The 21,733-nt window shown below is 40.5% G+C and overlaps 1 long non-coding RNA gene across 1 annotated transcript; it reads right to left on the bottom strand.

Annotated features, from left to right (window-relative positions):
• Positions 1–3,100: 3,100 nt before the first annotated feature.
• LOC134730578 (uncharacterized) lies at positions 3,101–21,251 on the bottom strand. The gene is made up of 2 exons (XR_010112389.1): positions 20,661–21,251; positions 3,101–16,299 (listed from the first exon to the last, which is right to left on the bottom strand). It is a non-coding gene; the product is annotated as an uncharacterized LOC134730578 (long non-coding RNA).
• Positions 21,252–21,733: the final 482 nt, after the last annotated feature.

Genomic DNA, 21,733 nt, shown 5'->3' with positions numbered 1-21,733 from the left:
AGTATGCTTTTCCTCAAATATATTCTAAGCCATGGTCAATGCAAAAGAGTGAGAAGGAAAGTAGAATAAGTTATCTAAGAATCAGTGGGTGCTCTCTTTAAACTGATTTATCACTACCCCTTCCAAACTCTCTTGAAGATCACTCTGCCTACCTTTCTACATAAGAACTCCTAACTCCAAGGGAGGAAGGTAAGTTATTCTTATTCCATGCTTAGAAAAAGAGAAAATAGGTTTGGTAAGTGTCCGCTTTCTGCTACCATTCTCTGTGTTTCTGTGTTTTTTATAGGATCATTCAATTATTGGTTGGCTCTTGAGAGGGAATGCAAGGTTCAAGGACACAAGCCTAGATCTTGCCTGTATAGAACCTCATGATGTTATGCTTCTCTAAAATGAGGCCTGGAGGAGACATGTTGAAAGTGACCCATAAATCTGCAGTATCTCATGTCTCTCGATGGGGACAAGGAGTACCATGGGAAATAGCATTAGGTCAATGACAGTAACAACTCCCAGGTGAGTTGCTTTATCCTTTTATTTATAAAGTTGTTAATATGCTACATAGTCCCTAATTTTGCCACAAATAGTCATTATTTTAATTTCATATTTCAATATTGATAAATGAAGGAAAAAATGAGTAGCAGTTAAGTAGTCCATAAACCTACATATAAAGCAAATTGGAGATTTTAAAATTGATTCTGGATGCTTAAAATCCTTCTCATTGAAAAAAAAATTTCTTATTAGAAGATTTCAACATTCTTTAAACTGAGAAGCATAACATATAAACAGAAAACCATAGCAAAACAAAAATGCAAAGCTCAATAAATGAACACAAAGTGAACACCATAATAATTGCCACACAAGTAAAAAAACAGAAAATCAGCCAACCCTCCCAGAGCCGCCTGATGCTTGCTTCCAGTCACATTATCACTCTATCTGCCCTAAACATATCCCCTATTTTGATTTCCAATGCTGTAATTTAGTATGCCTGTTTTTGAAACATATAAAATGGAAATAAAACAAATGTAATCCTATGTACCTGACATATTTCACTCCAGAACATTAGGTTTGAATAGATTCATCTGTGTTGCTGTGTATAACTTTAATTCATTTTTATTGTTATGTAATATTCCATGTTATGAGTGCAACAATTTAGGTGTCTACTGTTGATGCATATTTGCTTCCTTTTTTCAGCTAATATAAACAATACTGTGAATATTCCTGTGTATGTGTCTTGGTATATATAGGAATACATATTTTGTTTGTATACCTAGGAGAGGAATTGTTGGGTCAAATGCTAAACTCTTTTTGAAAGTGGTGATATAGGTTTACATGCGATGAAATGAAAATTAAAACCACAGTTATAAACAGCATGGATGAACCTCACAAACCTAATGTTGATGGAATCTAGCTGGAACTTCCTGTTCTTCCATATACTTCCCAATATTTTTTTTCCAATTAAAATTGTTAGTCTTTTGAAGATGTTATCCATTGTGGCAGATGTGCAGTATTATCTCATTATGGTTTTATTTTACATCTTTTGCCCATTTTTTCTTAATTGGATTGTATATCAGTCGACTTGGGCTGCCATAACAAAAATGCTAGACTAGGTAGCTTAAACAAAAGGAATTTATTATCTCACAGTTCTAAAGGCCAGGCCAGAAATCCTAAATTGAGGTGCCAAGAGATTCAGTTTCTAGTGAGGGCTCTCTTATTGACCTGAAGATAGTTGCTGTCTTAGATTGTTTGGTGCTGAACAGAATACCAGAGACCAAATAATTTATAAAGAATACAGATTTATTTCTTACAATTCTGGTGGCTATAAAGCCTATGGTCGAGGGGCCCACCTCTGGCAGGGGCCTTCTTACTGTTATGGCAGGTGTGAGATGTCATCTCATATTCAAACCACAGCAGTCGCCTTTTGTGTCCTCATGTGGCCTCTTCATATGCCCATAAAATGATCTCATGTCTCTTCCTTTTCTTATAAGGACACCAGATCTATCAGACTACTGGCCTACTCTTATGACCTCATTTAACCTTAATCATCTCCATAAAGTCCCAAAATCCCTATCTCCAAATATAGGCACATTGGGTGTTAAGAGTTTCAACATCAATTTTGGGGGAACACAATTTAGTCCAAAAAGATTGTGTTTTTTCTTGTTGGTTTAAGATAGCTGTCTTTTTGTCCTTTTTTTTTTTTTTTTTTTTTGAAGTGGACTCTTGCTGTGTCACCCGGGTTGGAGTGCAGTGGCGCTGTCTCAGCTCACTGCAACCTCCGCCTCCTGGGTTCAAGAAATTCTCCTCCTCCCAAGTAGCTGGCACTACAGGTGCATACCACCGTGCCCTGCTAATTTTTGTATTTTTGATAGAGACGGGGTTTCACCATGTTGGCCAGGCTGATCTCAAACTCCTGACCTCAGGTGATCCACCTGCCTCGGCCTCCCAAAGTGCTGAGATTACAGGCGTGAGCCACCAAACCTGGCCTGTCTTTTCTGTTTTAAGCTTTTAAATTTTGCTCACGAACCCTTTATCCATTTTATGTGTTGCAGGTATTTCCTCTGTAACTTGTCTTCACTCTGTCAGAGGCTGGAGTGCAGTGGCACAATCACAGCTCACTGCAGCCTCCACCTCCCAGGATCCAGCGATCTTCCCATCTTCTCCTCCTTAGTAGGTGGGACTACATGTGCAGGCCACCATGCCCAGCTAATCTTTGTATTTTTTTGTAGAGATGGTGCCGTTGCCCAAGTTGGTCTCAAACTCCTGGGCTCAAGCAGTCCATCGACCTTGGCCTCCCAAAGTGTTGGGACTAGAGGTGTGAGCCACCACTGCACCCAGCCAATGATATCTCATGATGCATCAAAGTCATTAATTTAGTGTACTCAAATTAAGCACACTGCCCTTTTATGCACAACCTTTTTTGTATCTTATTTAAAAAATCATTTTCTATTTCAAGGTCATGAAGATCTTATTTTATAATACCTTCTTGTGAAATTAGTTCTCAAGACTACCCTCACTTCTAACACCAATTATAAGTTGGGAGGTCTGTGGTTCCCAATCAACCTTAGGTTAGTAATTTGCTAAAAGGACTCACAGAACTTGCTGAAGCTGTTAGCCGCATGGTTACAATTTATTATAGGATATATAGCTTATTATGTCATTCCAATGCAATGTAAAATTATACAACTACTTTTAAAAAGATTTTAACATTTGACCCAACAATTCCACTCTGAGGTATACAAACAGCAGATATGTGTGCACATATATACCAAGACACATACAAAGCAAAATTCATTGTTTGTAATAGTTGAAAAGGGGAAACAACTCAAGGAATACAGATTAAAATCAGCTGAGAAAAGAAACACACAAGGCAGTATTATGGATCGAATTGTATGCAGATCTCCCTTGCCCCCAGAAGATATGTTTAAAGTCCCAACTCCCAGTACCTCAGAATTGTGGCCTTATTTGGAAATAGGATAGTTGCAGATACAATTAGTTAAGATGAGGTTATAGTACAGTATGATGGGCTGGTGACTTAGAAGAAGTAGTATATATATATTTTTTAATAGAACTAGTATTCTTCTAAGGTGGTCACGTGAAGACAGACACACACAGGCAGAGACTGCGGTTATGCAGCTACAGGTCAAGGAATGTCAAAGGTTGCCAGCAAGTACGAGAAGCTAGGAAGAGTCAAGGAAGGATTTTCCTACAGGCTTCAGTGGAAGCATAGATCTAATGATACCTTCATGTCAGATTTCTAGCTTCCAGAACTGCAAGAGAATATATTTGTTGTTTTAAGCCACCCTAGCTTCTAGCTCTTTGTTACAGCAGCCCTAGGAAACTAATATAGGCACAATCCTGGCAATTTCCAAATATGAGCTTCCAGTTGTCCTCTCCCAGTAATATGAACAGTATTACTTTCCCAGCATTAATGTGTGACAATACACATGACGTACAGAGCAGTCCCCACTTATGCACAAAAGATATGTTCCAGGACCTCCAGTGGATGTCTGAAACCATGGATAGTACTGAACTCTATATAGCTGTTTTTTCCTATACATACATAGCTATGATAAGGCTTAATTTATAAATTAGGCACAGTAAGAGATTAATAACAATAAATTAGAATAATTGTTAACAATATACTGTATAAAAGTTAGGTGAATGTTTATTTCTGAAATTTACCATTTATTATTTTTGGACTGCAGTAGACCACAGGAACTAAAACCATGTAGAAACTGTATACAAGAGAACTGTATTTCACCCGAGCCTCAGTGTGCAGTTTTAATGGCCTGCCATGGTTGACTGCTCACATGGCCGATCTTTTAGTCTACCTCCACAGGTAGAGCTGATACTGTGTGGCTCAAAGTTCCTATTATAAATCACATTGTTGACTGTGTGGTGGTCAAAACCTCCAGGTAAACAAAGACACACTTATCAGGGAGAACATTTCAAGGGTCTAAAATTCATCTCCCAGTAGCTGAGGGCAAAGGCTAGACCTCTTTTTGGGTAAGATAAATTTTTTACCATATACTTTATTTTGCTTTTCATGTTTAACTTTATTTTGCTTTTCATGTTAGTTCCCCTGGAATTGTTTTTTGTGTATAGTGTGAAGTAGGGGGTCAAGTTTCTTTTTTTTTCCTTTTTGTTCTTTTTCTGTTTAAAAGGATATACAATTGTCCCATGCCATTTATTTACAAGAGTCCTTTCACCATTGTTGTATGGTGCCACTTTAGATGTAAATCAATGTCCATATTTGTTTGAGCCTGTTCCATTCGTTTGTCTATTTTTGGACAACACTGCCCTGATTATTGTCATTTTATCAGTTTTGATATTTAATAAAGCAACAGATTTGTTTTGTTTATTTTGGGCCCTTGGATTTGTGTATTAAATTTGAACCCTGTTTGTCAATTTCTATAATAAAGCTTACTGGGAATCTGATTAGGATTACAATGGTTTTGTAGATCAGTTTGGGGACAATTAATACCTTTAAAATATTGACCGCTTCAACTGTAAATATACTCCTCCATTATTTAGTTTTCCTGTTTAAGTTATCTGAGTAATACATTATAGTTTTCTTTGTAGAAGTCAGATACGTAGAAAATTCAAAGGCCAAGTGCGGTAGCTCATGTCTGTAATACCAGCACTTTGGGGGGCCGATGTGGGTGGATCACCTGAGGTCAGGAGTTTGAGACCAGACTGGCCAACATGGTGAAACCTCATCTCTAGTAAAAATACAAAAATTAGCTGGGTGTGGTGGCGGGCACCTGTAATCCCAGCTAATCAGGAGACTGAGGCAGGAGAATCGCTTGAACCCAGGAGGCAGAGGTTGCAGTGAGCCAAGTTCCTGTCACTGCACCCCACCCTGGGCGACAGAGCGAGACTTCGTCTCAAAAAAACAAAAAAAAGAACATTCAAATAATCAATGTAGATAATTCAAATAACTAAAAAATGAACAGTTATTAAAATATCAGGATATAAAAGCAAAAAAAATCAATAACCTCCATATATACAAAATGGCCAGTTAGAGAAAAAAAAAAGAATAGGCAAGACTTAAAAAGGCTGGGAATCTCCCTGAAAATCTTTGAGAGCCTTGGCCCTGCCCTCAGGGATTTCTCTGGCTTCATGCCCAGATACGGGTACAGTTCCTTGTTTAAAAAAATTTTGCTCCATCAATCAAGAAGGGGCTCCTTCCTCAGAGCACAAGGACCTCCATAACACCGGACACTAGACGTCTAAGGAACACCTCTTAAGGAAGTTAGACTTCCAAAGAATGGTGTTTCCTCTGTCCCCAAACTCTGGAACTCACAGCACAACTGCTCCTTGGAGTTCGGTTTCAAATCTACAAGGCTGTCATGGAGGTTGCAGACCAAGTCCGTGGCCTCAGTGTCCGGATGTACGGTGGCCTTGGCACCTGAATGTGAGAACATGACCTCCCTGAAACCACCACAGATATTGTTTCATGTTATGTGTTTTTTCTTATCTGAAATTCCTTTTCTTTAAAAATTCAAATTACATATTTTTCAAGCCCCTGAACAAGCTTCATGAGCATTTATTGAACCCACAGCTTTTAAAACCTACTGAACACTTTGCTATATGTTGTCATTCACTATCCACCAATTATTTAATTATTGATCAATATTGTTTCCTTAGTGTTGGGATCATTTATACATGTATTTCTTTTATATTGCATATTTTATATTTCTGCATTACAGTTATTACATATTACTTTTGCTACAGTAATAGTTCAGAAGTGTACATCCAAAATTTAGCTGTGAAGTGGATGGACTGAGGCAGAACTGGAGGCAAGAAAATGTCACAGTAATTCTAAAAAAGATGATGTACAATTAGAGCAAGAGAGTAGCACTGAAATTGAAGAAAAATAGATGCGTTTGAGAGAAAATTAGGAGGTAGAATCAACAGATTAGATGTAGGGATGAGAAGGGTCAAAGATGACACTAGGGTTTTTAACTGGAGCAAGTAGGTAGATAGAACATTTCTTCCTGAAAGGGCAGGTCAGATCATGTGTTGTCTCAAAGGGCATGAAGAGTAGAAAGCCTGGGACAGATCCTCAGATGACCAATACCCATGGTGCAGGGAGAGGGAGGGAGATCTGCTAAAAAGACTGCAAATGTCAGGATAGTAGAAAATCATGAGTGTGTGATGTCCTGGAAGTTGAGACAGTATCACGTTTGAAAACATTTAAATGGTAACTCTGACAAAAAGCTGGAGGCCAACTGTGAACGCCCATGAGAGTGAGAAGCTCCCACACTTTTGTGGGCATCAGAAAGCCCACCAGGTTCCTGCAGTGAAGATCTGAGAAGGATCCTCTTGTGGCTTTGGCAGGGAGAGAAGAATTATTATGAAATACACCCAGAACCTTCTTCAAAACAAAGGCCTACTCTCAAGGGGAAAACATTTTGCCAGAGTCTTATCCCAGCTGGGAGAAGGTAATTCTTCCCACTGCAGCCTCATCTAGGCTTTCTGTCTCACTTAAGGGAAGAAAAATAGTCAACAGGGATCAGAGCTTCATGAGAATAAATTGGAAATGGTGCAGCCAGGAAAGGAGCAAAGGTCTGAGGAGGAGGAGAAGGAGGAAGAGGAGTTGTATCATTATAAATACTTGAGGAAGAGGAGGAGAAGGAGGAGGAGGAGGAGGAGTTGTATCATTATAAACACTTGTGACAGTCCCAGCCCCAAGATACAGGCATGCTAATAAACTGAGGCTTAACACTTTGACTACAGAATGCTGCTTCTCCCTAACACCATCAAGGCTCCAACTGAATAACAATGAATTATGAATGAAAGAGCTGTAAGGAGAGACAAAAGTTAGAATGAGACAAGTATTGATATCTAGAGATGCCAAGAAGGCAAGGAAGATAACTAAAAAGGCACTCTGGATTTAGAAATAGGAAGTCATTAGTGACCTTGTAAATAATGGAGCCAGAGGAATACCAAGGGTAGAAGCCTCACTATAGTGTGTTGCACCTGTCAGAGGTCAGGAACAGAGGCAGGAGGTGTAACTGACTCTCCCACAGTGTGGCTTTGGAAGAGAGAAGTCAGCAGCTGCATGGAGATTTGGGAGAGGGAAAGCTTTTTTTTTTTTTTTTAATTGGAAAAGACTGAGCTATGTGTAAATAGAATAAGACATTAATAGACGGGAAGAGTGTAGACACAGGAAAGAGGGCAGACAAAAACAAGTGCACAGTTATCTAAGGGAAACAATGGGATCAAGCTGCAAGTATATAAACTTGTCTTGATAGAAGAATCCTTGATCTGGTTTATTCAGTGTTTGGTCCAAACCCACATCCCTGTTCTGCCTGTCTCTGACTTGCTCTGTGCCCCAGAAGCCCAGCTTCTACAGATGGCATTAGCTGGGCAGCCCTGCCCTCTTGCACCAGCTGGATTTGGCCAGTGATCAGCCCAGCAGGAATGTAGATGGCAAAGGAGAGAGAGGTTAGTGTACTTATTCCCTGCATCACCCCCCTGCTCGGTGGGCAGCTCTTCCTCCACAGTCCCAGCTCTGGCCTAGCTCTGGTTACAGGTTCCCTCCCATTGCCTCTTCAGATTTAAAGGTGTGTCTGTCAGGGTATAACTGGGAGCTAGAAATTGCACTGAAATTGAACAAAGAATTTTATGGGAATGGTTGTTAACTAGTTATAAGAGGACTGAAAATGGAAAAGTGGAACAAAAGTATCAGAGATAGTAATGACAGAAAGCAACTACCACCTCCAGGTTTAGGAAAACGAGGAAAAGATTCTTTGAAGAGATCCCCAGAACTGGGACCTCTGAGGAGCGGAGGCTGGACCACTGATGATGATATGTCTGTAGATAGAGGCATGATGAGGCTGATTTTAGGAGCATGGAAGATCTCCAAACTGAAGCCAACTGCTGTTACTGGATTCAACTGCCACTGCCAGGTTGAAGAACCCATTCTGTGAGGATGTCAACAAACAAAGTGGGAAATCTTTTCACATCCTTCCAGCCCTCTAGTCTTCCTCCAGTGCTTCCTATTGGTAGGGTTTGGGGAGGTGGCTAGCAAAGCGGGATTGGAAAAGATAGAAGAGACTAAATCTTCATAACCAGCACAGGGTGACATTGGATCACTACTGTTGCTGATCTTGGGCTGCCTCATATACCCTGTTCTTCCCATTAGCCCTGTCACAACTTTGTAGATATCCCTTCATTATATGCCCTTCATATATTCTTTTGGTTTAACTTTTTCTGTTGGAATCCTAATATGGCACTCCTCCATCTTTCAGGACCGAAAGAGTATAAAAGATTATCTTTTACTAAAAAAAAGACAAAAAACTGATCTAATTCCTGATTTGATCATTACACAATCTATACATGTATCAAAATATCACATAGTACCCCATAAATATATACAACTGTGTCCATTAAAAATAAAAATTAAAGAAAAGATGGTAAATATAGCTCTGTCAGGCAGTGGACGTTTTACCACGATGGCTTTTATTTCCCCCATGAAGGGGGGAGTGAGGGAGCAGCTGAAAGTAGGTGCTTATAGGGGTTTAGAGGGGCTCAAAGCTTTGAGAGAGGAGAATGTCTGAAAGAGCTGCCAAATAGCATGCAGGTCCCATGGGGGCAGAGCCTCTACTCATTCACCAGTGCCTCTTCAATATCTACACTTAAGCCTAACACAAAGTGTGTGCTTAATAAGTATTTGCTGAGTATGTAAAGTGGAGACAGAACCAATCTGGCAAACTTTGTAGGACTGGTGGGCAATGAAGATCAGTCAGGTAAAATCTGTGGATATAAATTTATATTGATCAAAAAATTCAAGGTTAGGTGTTTTTCTTCAGTCATGCTCAACGATGCTTCAGCCAGGCTCAACTCTTCTGTAGCCACAGAAAAAGGTTTACCCATAATCGAGCTGTGTCTGTGTCTGAATAATGAAAAGACCATGATGCAAGGGAGTCGGAGACACAGAAACAGTGTTTGACGTAATGGGTAATGGAAGCATGCTACCAGGGAAAGGAAAGAAGTGGCAATAGGAAGGAACAGAGATCTGTGGTCCTATGTCCCCTGAGCATATTCCCATGTTAAAGCTAATTCAGTTTTCAATCATCATTAAAATTTTGTTCCTAAATATATGGCCATTATTTTCCACAACCACACTAAAACTTTATTACCTCTGGCAAGTGACTATGCAAGTAACTAAGAGCAAAAATATCCACAACTACCATTTGAGCTATCAATTTAGGGAAAGTCATCTGGATATAATCTAAGTGACCCTCCACTGAATGTCAGTATCTTTGCATATGTGATTTAAATCTGGGCCTTCGCAACACCATAAACTGTTCTTGTCTTGAATATCCAGATTGAAGGAAATAATCTGAGTAGTTACGAGTCCTGAAGCTAGAAAGATGGAAACCCCATTTGCTCATCAGAAAGCCTTAGAGCTTGGGCGCTGGCGGGTCCTGTCTCACTGGGACAGAGGGGCTCTTTCCTCCCCATCTGATAGTCTGATAACTAGAGAAGCCGGCCATCTTATTCTCCAAGAAGGAGCCATCTTAGTTCCTCCTGAAATGTTCATATTTAGAAATTATTATTTGTCAGTAATTTAACCCCTTAATGGGCTTGCCTTGTGGTCCATACCACTGAGTGCAGAGCTTGCCTGGAAGAATTGTGAGGGCCATTCCATCTTCCAGGCAGTAGAGTTCAGTACTTCTTTAAAATTGCTGCTGAACTCTGTATTTGAAAAGAAAGAATCATTTGGGTGTGGTAGCTCACACCTGTAATCCTAGCGCTTTGGGAGGCTGAGGTGGGAGGATCATTTGATGCCAGGAGGACCACTTGAGACCACCCTGGGTAACACAGCAAGACTCTGTCTTTAGAAAAAAAAAATACAATAAAATAAATACAATAAAAATAAAAGCAAAAAGAAAGAGTCCATCTTAGGGACAGGCTGTAACTACTCACTGGAGCTTACCTTTACATAGTTCAGGATCAATTATAATAAAACACTTTTGTGCAGATTCAATAGGATTATTTTAATCCCCATCATCTCTCTGAGTTTCCAGTCAGTTTCTCTCCATGTAGACACCCTTCTCCAGCCCACCATTGTCTCTCCTCCTATAGCTCCACCAACCAATCAGAGCTTTTTCTAACTGCACCTAGTGCACCTAGAGTCTACTCCAGAATGCTCATGGAGAAAGTTTCTGAAAGGTAAAACTCTGAATGATATTTGTAGCTAAAGGGAGACTTGCTAGAGACAATAAGCTAATAGTTGTAGACTTCAGTAGAAGAGGAATGACACTGCAATGTCAGGGTGCAGGACTTCAAGAGGGCAGAGTATGGAAACCCAGTGGGAAAAATGCTCACCAGGAACATGAAGAGAAGGAATTACGTGTAAGGATTTCTCAATGTGTTCCCAAATTTGCCCAGCAGAGGGAGGCCTCGGGTTGATGGCAGGCTGACCACACAATTAAAGAAGGCTGAACCTGGGGGCTTTTAACAACCATCGTGGGCTCTACTGTAAGCATTTAGAAAAAGAAAGTTATCCATTCAAAAATATATATTTTTTTAAACTTCAGAACAAACTTATGAAGAGCTATATTTACTTTTCTACATTCTAATTTTTATAAATCTGAGTATATTTTGCATATATTGTTATAGTACATATTCAATTTTGTATTTTGCTGTTTTCACTTAACCATTTTTACTAGATTACTCTGTGTTCATAATAATCACTTTTTTAAAACTTTTATTTTTATTTATTTATTTTTTTTTTGAGTCAGAGTCACACTCTGTCGCCCAGGCTGGAGTGCAGTGGCGTGATCTTGGCTTACGGCAACTTCCACCTCCTGGATTCAAGCAGTTCTCCTGCCTTAGCCTCCTGAGCAGCTGGGATTACAGGTGTGCACCACCAAGCCCGGCTAATTTTTGTATTTTTAGTAAAGATGGGGTTTCACCATGTTGGTCAGGCTGGTCTCCAACTCCTGACCTCATGATCTGCCCACCTTGGCCTCCCAAAGTGCTGGGATAATAACTTTTTATGCTGCATAATTCTTCAGATTTGTCGGTACGACTGTATTTACACTCATTTGTTTTATTAGAAGGAATTCCAGAATATTTTGGCTGCCCTAATTAATTTTACAATTAATATGATTTTGAAATTGGGTATTGGCTCCTTCTGAATTGGTTTATTAAAATATATTCTAATGTAATTTATGATGTTTTCATCATATTAGCATATTTATTCTGTTAGAATTTCATAATTTATAAAGCTACAAACTATATGTGATATAGTTTGTAACTTTATCTCATAACTTTATGCAGTTACAAGTAGAAATAAAATGTTCCCCTCAAGATTGTTTAAAATTTTATTATAAACAAGTGTAAAAAACAAAATCACTAAAACACTCCCTCTTTTTTCCCCCAAAATGCATGTTTCCATTTTAACAGAACCCGTATTTAATCAGCAGATTTCTATGGTGGCTAGATTTGTAGACTAAATATTAAAAGTCCCAAAGCAAATGCATTTTTCTCTTAAATTTTACTGACCTTTTTTTTTTTTTTCTTTTTCTGAGACGGAGTCTTGCTCTGTCGCCCAGGCTGGAATGCAGTGGCACAATCTCCGCTCACTGCAACCTCTGCCTCCCGGATTCACGCCATTCTCCTGCCTCAACCTCCCGAGTAGCTGGGACCACAGGCGCCCGCCACCACGCCCAGCTAATTTTTTGTATTTTTAGTAGAGACGGGGTTTCACCGTGTTAGCCAGGATGGTCTCGATCTCCTGACCTCATGATCTGCCCACCTCAGCCTCCCAAAGTGCTAGGATCACAGGCATGAGCCACCGCGCCCCGCCTACTGACTTTTATCCAAAGAAAATATAAGAGCTCTTCATCATAACGTATGTTTCTTGTTCTTGTTATTAAACATGACACATTTAGGCTTAAACTGATTTGAAGGTTTATGACATTGTTTAAGTTATTACATAATTAATTCATAAGGATAATGACTAGTTTGAACTACTGACAGCTCACACATCATCAGTTGAACAGCAGAAAGCTTATTAAGCTACTTTCTTATGTTTCTGTCTCCCAGCTACTAAAAGAAACGAAACCCTTCCAGGTGTTAAGGCAAAACTTTCCTCCCCTTTTCTTCTATAAATCTGATTCCATGTTAGTGAAATTTCTACTGATGGCTTTGGTTTCCTCTATAGTAGGATAGAGATCCTATGGCAAAAGTCATGTCTGACATGGTAGCAAATAGAAATGGGGAAAAGGAAGGTCTGCAAGAGCCAATGTGGGAAATGGGGAGAGGACTGACTACAAAAACCCAGCAGGAATTCCAGAAGAAAACTCCTCAGGACAGGCACATTGGCTCATGCCTGTAATCCCAGTACTTTGGGAGGCCGAGGTGGGCAGATCACTTGAGTCCAGGAGTTTGAGACCAGCCTGGTCAACATGGCGAAACCTCATCTCTACAAAAAATAAAAAAATTTGTCAGGCGTGGTGGCATGCACCTGTAGTCCCAGCTGCTCAAGAGACTTAAGTGGGAGAATCACTTGAGCCTTGGAGGTGGAGGTTGGTGAGCCGAGATCACGCCACTGCATTCCAGCCTGGGCGACAAAGCGAGATGCCATCTCAATCAATCAATCTCCTCGAAAAGCAACATTATGGAGAGACAGGATTCCGTCAAGGCCTGGGGCACACAGGAAAATATTAAGGCAGAAGAGAGTTTCCTCCCCACACCACACTGTATCCCACAGGCACTGCGGATGTGCATATGCAAGAGGGGTTGATCCTAAGAATTTAGAGTCACAGAGGAGGAGGCACCAAGCAGACTGTGGAGAAAGTCATGACCAGAAAGGGACAGAATGTAAAGCTTCAGCTGATTATCTGGCCTCAGGGATTCCAGAGGAACTGGTCCCAATGGTCTCCTGGTGATGTAGGTTCTTAGGTTTCTTTTACAGGGGTTTTCTGGGAGAACGTTGACCCAGTTAGCATTCAAGCAACTTCCACCCTGCACTTTTAATCTTTCCCCTTCACCTGCTTAGGTTTTATCTGTCCAGGCAATAATAATAAAATTATTGAGCCCTGGACATGTACCTGTAAAGCTCCTTAAAGATGATGCCTTCTAACTCCTCATTCAACAGATACAAAAACATTACAATAAAATGACTCATGCAAGACACCCAGGTAGTTTATAGCAGCTAATAAAAAAAGAATAACTATAAAATATGGTAAGTTTATAAAAGTTACATTGAGTATATTTTATAAGAACTGCTTATTGAGTTTGCCTAATAACCACACAGCACAATAATAATATGTATATATTTTTAAATATGTGTAAATATGTGTAACACAAACTTGTAGAAGGTATATCTGAGTACAACCCTATTCTGTTTGGTTACCTTTTCTAGTTCATTATGCAAGTGGCATAGCTACCTAAGGACTTATGCTTATAAATGTTTAAAAACTCAAAAAAATACAGAGGACATATGTGGATAGATAATGGAAGAGATAAGATAGGTAGGTTGAAGGGTTGGGCTGCCCCTCCACACCTGTGGGTGTTTCTCGTTAGGTGGAACGAGAGACTTGGAAAAGAAAGAGACACAGAGACAAAGTATAGAGAAAGAAAAAAAGGGGTCCAGGGGACTGGTGTTCAGCATACGGAGGATCCCACCGTCCTCTGAGTTCCCTTAGTATTTATTGATCATTATTGGGTGTTTCTCGGAGAGGGGGATGTGGCAGGGTCAAAGGATAATAGTGGAGAGAAGGTCAGCAGGTAAACACGTGAACAAAGGTCTCTGCATCATTAACAAGGTAAAGAATTAAGTGCTGTGCTTTGGATATGTATACACATAAACATCTCAATGACTTGAAGAGCAGTATTGCTGCCCGCATGTCCTACCTCCAGCCCTAAGGCAGTTTTCCCCTATCTCAGTAGATGGAATATACAATCGGGTTTTACACTGAGACATTCCATTGCCCAGGGACGAGCAGGAGACAGATGCCTTCCTCTTGTCTCAACTGCAAAAGAGGCGTTCCTTCCTCTTTTACTAATCCTCCTCAGCACAGACCCTTTACGGGTGTCGGGCTTGGGGACGGTCAGGTCTTTCCCTTCCCACGAGGCCACATTTCAGACTATCACATGGGGAGAAACCTTGGACAATACCTGGCTTTCCTAGGCAGAGGTCCCTGCGGCCTTCCGCAGTGTTTTGTGTCCCTGAGTACTTGAGATTAGGGAGTGGAGATGACTCTTAACGAGCATGCTGCCTTCAAGCATTTCTTTAACAAAGCACATCTTGCACAGCCCTTAATCCATTTAACCCTGAGTTGACACAGCATATGTCTCAGGGAGCACAGGGTTGGGGCTAGGGTTACAGATTAACAGCATCTCAAGGCAGAAGAATTTTTCTTAGTACAGAACAAAATGGAGTCTCCTATGTCTACTTCTTTCTACACAGACACAGTAACAATGTGATCTCTCTCTCTTTTCCCCACAGTAGGTGATGGCCGGAAGAACATGGCAGAGAGCAAAACAAAACAGCATTGGGAACAAGCTCTGTTTAAAAGGAGACTTGTGAATAGCAAAGAGTAGAAAGGGTTCTCTTACAACTGAAGCCCATGGAAGACAAATGTGTACTGCGTGAGTTTTAAGGCAATAGGAGTAGTGGGACCTAGGGCACACCAGAGAGCATATTAACTCTCAAACTTTTAAAAACATCATATCTGCTGGACACAGTGGCTCACACCTTAATCCTACAACTTTGGGAGGCCGAGGCGGGCGGGTGTAGCTTGAGCCCAGGAGTTCGAGACCAACCTGGGCAACATGGCAAAATCCCGTCCCTACAAAACAAACAAACAAACAAAAAACAAAATTAGCCAGGCACGGTGATGCACACCTGTGGTCCCAGCTACTCAGAGGCTGAGGTGGGAGGATCGCTTGAGCCCCGGGAGGTTAAGGCTGCAGTGAGCCATGATAATGCCACTGCATCTCAGCCTGGGCAACAGAGGGAGAACCTGTCTCAAAACAAAAACAAAAACACACCATACCCAACCACAATGTATCTATCTTAAGTACCAGTACCACACCCCTCTACTCACTACTAAATAGGTGAGTTCCCAATCCCTGGTAGCAGGTTTAAGCATGTTATATTAAAGGTCTTAGGCTAGTGACCCATTCACTCATTAAACAAATACTTATTGTGCATCTACTATAAACTAAGTACTGTGCTAGGTACAAAAGCAAATTATCTAAGCTCTATAAACTTTACTTTCTTCATCAACAAAATGGAGATGTTTTAGGCATCTACTCATCATTCTGAGCTCCATCTTTTGTGACTGTAGTTGGCAGAGCTTTTTATCAGTTTCTCTAAATAGCTCTACCAGTCCCTGGTGGATGCTGGCATGCCCAAAGGATCCATCCTGATGGCCCCGTCTGCTTACCTTACCTGCCTGCCTTTGCAGCACTGCTCTGCTCTTCTGCAGGACTTCCCTTATCCTTTGGGGTCTTGCTGCTCTTAGGCTGCTCTGCTTGTTTTGATCTGCTTTGCATCACATGTATGTAAAGGTCCTTTCCTTATTTACCCATGACCAAGGTATTATGAGATTCTGGAATTTCCCCAAACCACATTGATTGCTGGGAGAATAAAAGAAGTGGATTACAAGTGGAACTTAGAAGGGGAGTATTCGAGAAGACGTCTCTGCAAATCCATTTAGAGAGACCTTTCTCCAGTGGTGACTCAAAGATGCAGCTCCTTTCATCCTGCGGCTTGGCCATCTTCAGCACATGGCTCCCAAGGATGTCCTCAGGATGGTCTCTAATCCAAGGAGCCTGAAGAGAAAAAAAGGCATGGAGTATTGTGAGTGGTAGGTGGTTATGGACCAGTTATGGAAGAATACACATCACTTTTGCCCACCTTCTACTAACCAGAACTCACACAGCCATAGACACTGACAAGTAGGACTTAACAAGAATCTAATTTTGAGTCTAGGAATACGACTGTAGCAAATATTTAACAGCTTCAAACACAGGTGCATTGCTATCACTATGCCTGGCCCAGGCCTGTCTCCCTTTCCTGCCATGTCACAGGGGCCAGCATTTATGTCTAGATTGGGTTGGTTGGGATATTAAGACAATAATGAACCAATACAACATCTTGAGCATAAAACCAGCTGATACAATGATGTACAAGTCAGATGATTCTGATGATTATGAATTATGTCAATAAAAGAAATGTGATAACTAAGGTAATTTTTGTTTTGGCAAATTTTTGTTTGTTCATGACAGGATGAAATCCTGTCATTTGTAGCAACATGGATGGAATTGCAGGATACTACATTAAGTGAAATAAGCCAGAAACAGAAAGTTAAACACCACATGTTCTCACTTATATGCAGAAGCTAGCTAACTAAGTAAATAAGTTTATCTCATTGAAGTAAAAAGTACAACAGAGATTACTAGAGGCTGGGAATGGTAGGGGAAAGAGATGATAAAGAGAGATTCGTTAAAATAAGTTACAGCTAGATAAAAGCAATCAGTTCTAGTGTTCTATTTGTACTACAGAATGGCAATAGTTAACAGTAATAAATATTTTCAAAGAGCTAGAAAAGAGGACATTGAATGTTTCCAACACAAAGAAATGAGAAATGCTTGAAATAATGGATATTCTAATTAATTACCCTGATCTGATCACTATACACAGTATGTATAAAAATAACACTATGGGCTGGGCGCAGTGGCTCACACCTGTAATCCCAGCACTTTGGGAGGCCAAGGTAAGCAGATCACTTGAGGTCAGGAGTTAGAGACCAGTCTGGCCAACATGGTGAAACTCCATCTCTACTAAAAATACAAAAATCAGCCAGGCGTGGTGGCATGTGCCTGTAATCCCAGCTACTCAGGAGGCTGAGGCAAGAGAATTGCTTGAACCCAGGAGGCGGAGGTTGCAGTGAGCCGAAATCGTGCCACTGCACTCCAGCCTGGGTAACAGAGCAAGGCTCTGTTTCAAAAATAAATAAATACATAAATAAATATTTTTTTAAAAAAAGAACATCACTGTGCACCCCATATATACATATAATTATTATGTCAATTTGAAACATAATTTTGAAAAATGAAAAAATGAAACACAAATATAAATCAATCCTCTCCAAGTTGATATACTTAAAAGGAAAAAAGTCCGAGGGCTTAAACTATTCAATCAAAATTTTATTAAAATGCTATAGTAATCTGGAAAGTATTTCAGAATGAATTGGTATAAGGTTAGACACAAAGATCAGTGAAACAAAATAGAGAACCCAGAAATAGAGTCACACATCTATGGACAACTGGTTTTGACAAAGGTGTCAAGGCTATTTAATAAGTAAAAAAATCGTCTTTTCAGTAAATGTTTCTTGAACAAGTAGACATCCGGTGTGGGGGAGAGGAGCAGGAGCCTTACCTCAAACTTAATGCAAAAATTAACTCAAAATAGACCATAGACTTAAATGTAAAAGCTAAAATTATAAAACTTCTTTAAAAAATAGGAGAAAATCATCAATACCCTAGGATTAGCAAAGATTTCTTTAAAACAAAACAACAGGTTTATAGTTTATAAAACATAAATAACAAAATGATAAATTTCATCAAAAGTGAAAATTTGCTTTTCAAAAAACATTATAAAATGAAAAGCAGGAGGCTGAGGCATGAGAATCACTGGAACCCGGGAGGTACAGGTTGCAGTGAGCCAAGATGGTGCCACTGCACTCCAGCCTGGGTGACAAAGTGAGACTCATCCTAAAAAATAAATAAATAAATAAATAGAAAAGAAAAAGAAAAATCACAGGCTGAGAGAAAATATTTATAATACATGTATCTGACAAAGGACTCGCACCTAAAAAATATAAGGAACCTTATAACTTAGTAAGACGACAAGCCAAAACAAAGAGTAAAAGTTTTCAACAGACATTTCACAAAAGAAAACATACAAATGGCCAGTATGCACATGAAAAGATTTTAAATCATTAGTTACTAGGGAAATGCAAGTCAAAACCACAATGAGATACTTCACATTCAACAGAATAGCTAATGTTAAAAGGACTGACAATCCCCAGGGTGAGCAAGGGTGTGGAGGAAACTACTCTCATATATTGTGAATGTAAGAGGACAATGTTACAACTACTTTGAAAAAAGTTTGGCTGTTTCTAACATAAAATTAAACACTTATACAGCTCAGCAATATTTCTGGGTCATTTCTTCCAGATAAATGTACATGTCCATACTATGACATGTACAAATGTTCATACTGGCTTTGTTTCACAATGCTATAAACTGGAAACAACCCACGTGTCCATCAACAGGTGAATGGGTAAATAAATTGTAATATATCGGCCAGACGCAGTGGTTCATGCCTGTAATCCCAGAACTTTGGGAGGCCAAGATGTACGGATCACCTGAGATCAGGAGTTTGAGACCAGCCCATCCAACATGGTGAAACCCCATCTCTACTAAAAAATTAGCTGGGCATGGTCACGGGCGCCTGTAATCCCAGCTACTCGGAAGGCTGAGGCAAGAGAATCGCTTGAACCGAAGAGGCGGAGGTTGCAGTGAGCCAAGACCATGCCATTGCACTTCAGCCTGGGCAACAAGATGGAAACTCCGTCTCAAAAAAAAAAAAATTGCAATATATCTATGTCTTGGAATATTATAAAGCAATAAAAGGGAATAAACTACTGATATATACACAAAATGGATGAATCTCAAAAATGTGAAGGAAAATAAAAAATACATATGATATAAATTCCATTCATATGAAATTTTAGGAATGGGAAAACTAAGCTGTAATTATGGAAAGTACATCAGTGGCTGCCTGGGGCCAAGACGATGGAAGAGGCGGCACAGGTGATACTACAAATGGAAACTATCTAGGTTGACAGAAGTGTTCTGTAACTTGATTACAGTAGTAACTGTTTGGGTATATAAAACGCATCAAATTGTATAATTAATACAGGTGTATTTTACTGTATAAATTATTCCTCAATAAAGTTGATTTTTCATTAAATATATTATTTGCTAAAATGAGGAGAGACAACTATTATCTTAAAATAGTTAAGCACAATAAAAATACTACAATCAACTCATTATATATGGAAATTAAAGGAGAAAAATAGTGGTATGATTAATTAAAATAAAAAGAAAACCTTCTAAATTTTATCTTAGCTCATAGTTGTAAAAGCTGCCATCCCTAACCAAGGCCACCCTTGACCCTTTCTCATGTTCCATCTTTCTGTTTGTTTCATAGTTTATGTCTCACCAAAATCTATCAGATAAACGTATTCATATGAAGATTTAAATATATTACATGTTAAGCCTTAGCGAATACTTCAATATCTAAAGAAGGTACAAACAAAACAAAAATCAACACTTAGTTATAAGAGATTACATACTCTCCAGGGAAGACCTGAAGACTAGCCCCTTTCTGGATCCCACTAGCCCCTCATCCCACTCCAAGCCCTCCCCTCCAATCCCATATGCACTGGGCATTCATACAAATAAGATCATCAGCTCTGGATATCTGTACTGATTGATGCTCCTGCTAACTACCTGAATGATTGCGATGTAAGGACAGCACTGCCTGAATCCTATTTATCTCTGGCTATGCCATAGCAGCCTTCCATGCTGATGGCGTGTTTGAGGATCCAGAGGGGTCTTTGGTTGGCAGGATTGTTTTATTTCCCCAAGAGGAGAGCCTTGATGCAAAAATAGGTGAAGAAATCAGTACAACAAAACAGAAAACCTAGAAACTACTATGAACACAATAGAGTAGAAGTAGCCTTAAGGGTTGGTGGAGAAAGGATGGTCTATTCAATTACCTGGGCTGAGAAACTGGCTTTCATATGGAATAAAAATAAAATTATAGCTATACCCCATATCATACACAAAAGTTTCTACATCTAACAAAGACACAGATAGAAAATGTTTTAAAATTTTAGAAGAAAATAGTGCAGAATTTTAGTGCAGAATTTCTTAGACTAGATGCAAAAACAAAAATGATTAAAGTGGCCAGGCACGGTGGCTTATGCCTGTAATCTCAGCACTCTGGGAGGCCGAGGTAGGTGGATTAGTGGAGGTCATGATTTCAAGACCAGCCTGGACAACATAGTGAAACCCCATCTCTACTAAAATACAAAAATTGGTAGGGTGTGGTGGCTCACGCTTTTAATCCCAGCTACTTGGGAGTCTGAGGCAGGAGAATCACTTGAACCTGGGAGGCAGAGGTTGCAGTGAGGGGAGATGGCGCCACTGCACTCCAGCCTGAGCAACACAGCGAGACTCTGTCTCAAAAAAATCTAAAAATAAAAAAAAAGATTATTTTTAAAAGACTATTTTAAACAAAAAAAATCGTTTAAATGATATGATACACTACATCTAATATTTGGAAAAGTACTTCTTAATACTTTTAATAAAAAGAGGCGCTGAGAGCATACAACCTATCCTCAGAAGAGTGACCTCTAGGAGGGACGCAAGCGCGTTCTTCCTTCATTTTAACTGGTCATTTTCATTTATTTCAGGAACATCTGAAGTAAACACAGTCACACGTTAACCTTTAAAAATCTAGGAGGTGCGTACGCATAGTTCCATTACTTCAATTTTTGTACTTTTGCATTTTAAAATATCACAGGGAAGCTCGGTACAGCTTCAAGGCTAGGAGGGGTGGCTCTCTCTTAAGCCCTGTCCCCGCCAGCCCCAGACCTCTCGCCCCGCCCCCATTGCCCAGTCCCCACCCTCACTTCCCCATTTCCCCACTCCCGCGGTCTCTTAACGCACCTCGTTTATCGTCCAGTGGACTCAGACCTGTAGTCTTCCACCAGGATCGGCTCCTTTCCCGGAGCTCTCGCTCTTAGAGGAAATTGAGAGGAGCATCAGCGGAGACCCATCTGTGGCTCTCCAGAGGGCGCGGCATTCAGACCCCAGATCCAGCTGTGAGAACGGACCCCAGGCTCACACCAGGACTGCGGGAGGCGGCCCATCAGAGGCGCTAGAAAACAAGCCTCGCGGGGAGGCGCGCAGGGCGACTGCAAGCTGTAGGGGGCGCTGGCGCCCGCACAGGCCAGGGGCAGGGCCGGCGCTGCGGGCGGGGCTCCTGCGGCGTGAGGGGCGGCCCCAGGCCAGCAGCTGCGCCCTGGCTGGGAGCCGGGGAGCATTTGCTGCTCTGCTGGACCCTGAGTCTGGCGGCGGGCGGCCTCCTCCCCGCTCCCCGCCCGCCATCCCCCAACTCCCGATCTCT

The sequence above is a fragment of the Pan paniscus genome, chromosome 5 (assembly GCF_029289425.2).
Source record: "Pan paniscus chromosome 5, NHGRI_mPanPan1-v2.0_pri, whole genome shotgun sequence".
NCBI lineage: Eukaryota > Metazoa > Chordata > Mammalia > Primates > Hominidae > Pan > Pan paniscus.
The sequence above is the reverse complement of the archived record's forward strand: the minus strand, read 5'-3'. Positions and strand labels throughout refer to the sequence as shown.